This window comes from Leptonychotes weddellii, chromosome 11, assembly GCF_054177405.1.
Source record: "Leptonychotes weddellii isolate Sample4059 chromosome 11, ASM5417740v2, whole genome shotgun sequence".
Classification (NCBI taxonomy): Eukaryota; Metazoa; Chordata; class Mammalia; order Carnivora; family Phocidae; genus Leptonychotes; species Leptonychotes weddellii.
In genome coordinates, this window is record NC_138379.1 from 83,741,474 (window position 1) to 83,748,260 (window position 6,787).

General features: G+C 47.9%; 1 pseudogene; it reads right to left on the minus strand.

Annotated features, from left to right (window-relative positions):
- Positions 1-571: 571 nt before the first annotated feature.
- LOC115944336 (small ribosomal subunit protein uS9 pseudogene) lies at positions 572-970 on the minus strand (annotated as a pseudogene).
- Between the last annotated feature and the right edge of the window lie 5,817 nt (positions 971-6,787).

Genomic DNA, 6,787 nt, shown 5'->3' on the forward strand with positions numbered 1-6,787 from the left:
AGCCCAGTGGTCCTCAATATAAATCTCACTGAGAAGTGGATAGACTCAGTGTCAACTTCTCCGCCAGTGTTTGCTTCCAAAGCAGCGGCTGTGTCCACCGCTGGGGAACTGTGGAGGGAACCCTCAGCCAAATGCAGTTCCCATGACCTTGGGCAAGTCTCACAGCCACTCCGACCTCATTTCCTCACAGTGAAATGAAAAAGCCAGATGACTTTTTTTTCTAACTCTAAGAGGTGAAGGGTCAATGAGTGGTAAACAGCAAAACAAATAAAACCAGAAGTGATTCTTTTCAACCTTTATTTTTTTAAGTCCCGTGACAATTGTTTAATATATATATTTTTAATTTTTTAAAAAAGATTATTTATTTATTTGAGAGAGAGAGAGACAGAGAGCACGAGTGGAAGGAGAGGGAGAAGCAGGCTCCCTGCTGAGCAGGGAGCCCAACTCAGGGTTCGATCCCAGGACCCTGAGATCATGACCTGAGCCAAAGGCAGATGCTTCACCGACTAAGCCACCCAGGCGCCCCCCAAAATTGTTTATTATAAAGATGAACCCTGATCCCCTGATGCGCTTATTGGTAGGATTTCTGGTAGTGAGCTTGGGCCCCAGGACCACCAATTGTTTTGGATTTGCAGTGGGGGCTACCGTGTGGAGCTACCAGCAGGATGAGGATGTCTTTGATCTCCTTCTTAGAAGCCTCATCCAGGTATTTCTGATAATAGGCCACCAGGACTTTGGAGATGGACTAGCGGATTGCATAAATCTGGGCCGTGTGACCACCACCCTTCACATGGACCCAGAAGTCCACCCAGGCAACTCACTCCTTGCCCAGAGGCAGGTTCCAGTAGCTTCTATTGCTGCATGTGCAGCTCGATCATCTTGAGGGGCCGCCCATTCACTTTTCTGAGGCTGTGGTGGTCTTCTTGCATCCAAAGACCTGCCCGGACAACAGAAGACTCTTGGACAGCATGGCTGTGAACGTGGATTATTTTCATCCTTTGATCCTTCCCTCGGCAAGGGCGTTTCTCTGTTTTTTAGGGAGACAGGATAATTCCCTTCTTGGAGGCTGAGTTTCTGAGGCCAAAGTCCCCAGCTCTCCCAGGCTGGCAGGGGACGTGGGGGCAGAGGACAAACAGCTACTCCTCCCTGATGCATGGAGCGGTGCTACTTAGGGACCTCTCTGTCTCACGGGGCACTGACTTCTGTGGGATCTGGCCATGCTTGGTAGAGAGTTAATTAATGTCTACAGGGCAAGTTAGCAGAAATAACAATTGCTTTGATTAAGGGAGAGAGATGGCTATGAGCTTTGATTTAAGCAAAATGGACAAAGAGTGGGTAGGAAATCATCCACTCGGCTCCCTTTGCCGGGCCCATGGGCTTGGCTTTCCTCTGTCCTGGCTGCTGACCCCTCTGGTTTCCCCCAGGAAATGAGCCCCCCTCCCCAGTTGTGCTTTACAAGGACGCTTGGTTTTGTGGTTGTTGCAGATAAGAGGACTGGTCCTGCTGTGGGCTTTGAGTGTGAATTCGGAGAAAGCCCCAAGGTGCCCCAGAAGAGGCTGTGATGGCAGAGCCGATGAAGCTGGCTGTGGTCGGAAGAAAGATGCTCGGCACCCACAGACAGTTGGTGTGGCTCAGCCTCGAGCGGTAAGTGTCTTCCCTGCATGTGCTCATTGAACCTGCTCACCTATCCTAGGAGGAAGGAAGGGTGCATGCCAGAGGATGGAAAATCTTGACAAAAAGAGAAGAAAGGGGAACGGTGAAGGTGGGTTGGAGAGGGGAAAGGTCTGAGCCCAGTGGTCCTCAAACTTGTGGAGGTTGCCTGCTGGAAGCTTCCGACGCCAACACGTGTTGAGCCCTGCTAAGCGAGAGGCCTGGTGCTAAGGAGCACTGCCTGTGTCCGTCCAAGGGTTGTCACAGTGATTGCATGTGGCAGGTGGTATTTCTCATAGGAGGAGACTGAAGTCTGGAGAGGATCGGGTCTTTACCCAGGTCACACTGCTGGGGAGAACTGCCAGACTTTGAACCCAGGTCTGTCCTGCACCTACGGTTCATGCTGGGTCCACACTCCAGCACTGCCTCTCTCTCCGTAGAACATCTCAAGAGGCTGATTCCTCTAGCCTTGGTATAAAGCACACTTCTCGCCCCCAAGGGCAGGGGAAGGGGAAGGGGAGAGAGAGGGAATGGGAGATAGGGTACTCGTTGAGTCCTTCAAAGTGCCTGCCGCTTGGCTAGGCACTCCACATGTGTTTAATTTCATTTAGTTCTTGTAACACCCGGGTGGGAACGGCATAATGGTCCACATTTTGCAGATGAGTGTATCGAGGCCCAGAAATGGCAATCGATTTGCTGAAGGTCACAGAGCTAGTACGTGGTAGACCAAGGATTCTGATCCCGATGGGCCCAACTTCAAAGCCCAGGCTAATTAAAAATATAATTTTGTGCGAAATCCAGGAGTGCTGCATACAAGATTCTATTAAAGGCAAACTGTAGCAGGGGCCAACATTTAAAAATAAATTTGTAGTTGAAAAATTTATAATTAAGGCAATCATCAATTAACTTATTTTTCTGGGAATAGAGAAAGGTTTGCTGTTACTGAATCATGGCTACAGAAGAATCTGGAGCCTCATTTAAGAAATGTGGAGTGTGTACCATAAAGCAGGAGTTAGAGAGAGGAGCTCAGGGAAGCTGACCCAGGCTGCATGCCCAGAAAGGGGACTTGTTCAAGAGCTTTCTGGGCATGGAGAGCAGGCAGGAAGCACCGCCAGGTTAGCCGCTGCCTGGGAGAGTAGTTCGGCTTCCTTCTAAGGCTGTGCGTAGTATCTGCCAGAAAGGATCATATGACCTCAGAAAACAGGGACTGGGAACAAAGTAATTTGATCATTTGTCTTCCCTGCTCAATAACCTTCAACGGCTCCCCATTGTGTCCCAAATAAACCCCAGAAGCCTTACCTTGACATTCAAAACTCAGCATAATCTGGTCCCAATTTACATCCCCAATTCTAGCTCCCACTCATCACCCTACATAAACTTCATGCTCAAGTTAAACTGGCCCACTTTTCATTCCATTAACCCAAATTCTGAGTCTTTCTCCTTTCCCCACTGTTCCCTCCAAATCTACCTCGTAAAGTCCTGCTTGTTCTTCAACTTCCTCTCCTACGAGCCTCCTCCAGGAAGTCTCCTCTGATTGCCCACCAAGAAGCAAACGCTCCCTTTCCTTTTTAACACTGTACATGTGTCACTGATCACCTGGTACCTTGAATTGAGCTTATTTAGGGTACGTGTCTCTTTGTTCCTACTATGCCCGACCTCCTTGTGGGCAGAGGCAATATTTCACAAGTGGGAGGGTATGAATAAACCAGTTACTAACAAGCTAAAAGGTTCATGTCTTATCTATGACATCATTGTAGTTAAATAGGGGTCAACATTTGAGTTGAACAATTTAAAAGGACTTAACTCGAAGTTGCTCAAAAGTGTGGTAGAGACTTGAAACGTTTTGAGAACTAGATTTTTTTTTTAGAGTTTCTAAATGATAAACATTCATTCATTCATTCAACATCCTCCGTGTGGAATAGTTTTTTTTTTCCTTCTGAATACGTTGTTTGAGAGTTTGAGGGTATAAGTCCGCGACTGAGACTGGGTCAATGAGGAACCACGCAGGCCCTGGGGCTCTGGTGCCGATCGGACTGCTGGCCTATGTGTCTGTATGTGCTCACGCATCCTGTTGCGGTGTTCTCATGATTGCCAGTCACCAGACCAGGCTCCGGATTCACAGGGCTCCATTTACAGCTGGAGAGAGTGATTTCCTGAGCAAGATTCATGGCTTGCCAGGCATCCATCTCCTCCTGTGGTTAGGTCCAGCCAAGGGAGAGAAATTGAAGGATGTTGCTGTTAAAAATACTTGGTAACAGGCCAAGTAATTTCTCCTGCTTCCAACTCCCACATTGCACTCTGTTCATGACTGGGAGGGATAGACATTCCTGATCAAGAAACACCTCTTGCTAGTCTGCGCAGCAGCGCCAGCACCCACCCTGTCTCTAGTACATTTGTAGGTTTGCGAAATTAAGTCAGCAATGTCGCAGCTTGGGTCAGTCACAGTCCATGGAAAGACAACCACACTGGCCAGAAGCCAAGTGCTGCTCAGCTTCGTCATTCTCTGGACTTACCTGAATGAAAAAAAAAAAAAATCATCGTTCTCTCGGGCTCTCTCCTTTTTGAGGTTGGAGAATGATCTCATTTTGAGTAGAGAGCAAGATGACTTTGGGGCCGCTTGCTGCATCCAGTGGCAGAGGACACAGGGGTCAGGAACCAGGAGCTTCCGAGTCAGCTGCCCTCTTACAAGCTGCGGGTTTTGTTTTGTGAGGACAGGGTGGTGGAGGCTGGGGTCGTTTCATGACCTTGCTGGGCCTTGGCTTCCTCATTTGTAAAGCAGGACCACTCATTGTACTTTATACTTGCTGGGAGAATTAGATGAGCTGAGCGTAGCATTGGACAAAAGCAGTATACTCATTGAGTATCACCTGTTTGGCATCGCAATGGCCAATGAGGATGTGACAGACTCAGCTCACCCGCCAAAACCACCTCACCCCAAAGACATCAGCCTCCTTTCTTTGCTTCTTTCCCCCAGAGGATCCCTCAACCCAAACTCAAATCTAAACGTGAAATTTTTAGCATTTTCTGTTGACCGTGACCCTCATTCAAGCTTCCTTTATAATTGAGGTCTAGGCAATAAACGCACCATTTCCTTCCACTGGGATGTGTGCTGAGGCCATGCTGAGAAGGTCATGGAGACACCATCCTTGCCTTTGGGGAAAACTGTAGTCCCACTGGACTAAAAGAGAGGCGCCCCACTTCTATACAACACCCCCAGTGTGAACGCTGTGGAAAATGAGAAACAAGCCCGACGACCAGGCTATTGGCACTAAACCACGTCAGTGTCCTGCCTTATTTTAATTATGGTTTCCCTTCTCTGCTGTCACCAAATTAAAAAGTCCTTGACATGGTAGTCTAGCAACATTGTTATATTGTCACTCTGCAAATTATGTGGAAAGAACAAATTGTTTTCAGGGAAAGTTTCAAGCAAATTTATAAGCTTATGGACAAATTGCCCGTTATTGCTTTCAAAAAAAAAAAAATTTAAACACTGTCAACGGACTAATTTTCAACCTTCAAAAAAAAAAGGAGAGAGAGAAAGAATACCATCTCCCGTGTTTCTGGAGCTTTAAGATTTATAAATCTTGGGCGCCTGGGTGGCTCAGTCGTTAAGCCTCTGCCTTCGGCTCAGGTCATGATTCCAGGTCCTGGGATCGAGCCCCGCATCGGGCTCCCTGCTCCGCGGGAAGCCTGCTTCTCCCTCTCCCACTCCCCCTGCTTGTGTTCCCTCTCTCGCTGTGTCTCTCTCTGTCAAATAAATAAATAAAATCTTAAAAAAAAAAATTTATAAATCTTGCTGCTGTACATTTTCTCCCCAAATGGCTGTGCCTACACTTGATGGGGCTGAGTGACATTCAGACTCAGATTAGGTAACAAAGGCAGACGCTCAGAGAGGTCAAGCGTCTTGCCCACGTTCGCGTGCTGAGGAACTGGTGGGTTTTAGAACCCAGGACCCCTGACTTCGAATCCAGTGTTCTTTTTGCTACATTATTCTGTAGTCAACTAGTCATGCACCATTTCACTAACGTTTAATTAGCTAAAAGGGGAAACAGATAACCTTGAAATTAATTCAAGTTAATGCTAAATGTTGCTAACTTTTTATTAGTTGAATGTTTCCATTAACTTTTCCAGTGGCTGCTGCTTTGTACCCCCTCACAGCAGTGAACACAATTGAGTGAGTGCTCAATAAGTATTTATTGGATAAACAAAATAGTTTGGCTGGCTGGGTTTGGCTGCAGGGTGGGGTTAGAAAGTTGCATCACCGAAGACAAAGTTGAGCGTTTAATTCACTCTGCCACTTGGCAAGTATTTGTGATCTCTGTTCTAGGGACTGCGCGCCACAGAGTAGAGCATCGTGCAGAGGTGACCCTTGGCAAGTTATTTAGCCTCTCTGAGCCTCAGTTGCCTTCGCTTTGAAAATGTGGGATAATCATAATACCTAACTGGCGGGATTGCTATTAGGATCAAGTAAGAAAATATAACTGAAGAGCTTGGTACAGAGACTAAGGCATGCTGGTGGGTGCTCAGTAAATAGTAAGGAGAATAATTATCAATGTCTGTGCCATATACTGGTATTGGTTCATACCCTACTGTTCCAGAGGCTTCCGTGAAGTACTTGGCTGCAGTCTCTGGAGCAGGCGCATAATGTCACAAGTGATTTGTTTCAGAGCAGAGGAGAACAGAGACAAGCTGTGGAAGCAGAGCTGGTCTCCCATGGTCCCCACAAAAGCAAGCTCCTTCTCCCTTAATTTTAGATGACAGTGAGGGAAAGGACCCAGATCGCGTGGGTGCTGGTCACATGCCCCATGGGGCGTCCACTTAGCATCCTTTTGGGAATTCTGGGCCCGTGGCCAGCTCAGCCAGCTGCCTGGATCAGATGTGTGCAGGGATGCAGGGAAACAGGGAAAGGGCCTGTAATACAAGGACCGTGGTGGGTTCATGCTATAAGAAGACAAAGCTGGCAAAGCAGGGGATAGTTGGACCTTCTTCTGCAATCCTCTATCCCCTCCCTACGGTGGAAGGAAGGAGTCCTCCCGCCTGGGACCCTGAGGTGCTCCTGCCTCAGCGCTCCCCTTGAGCAGGACTCTCCTGAAGCTGAGTACGGGGAGGGCAGGGGAAATGGGCAGAGTGCTGCCAG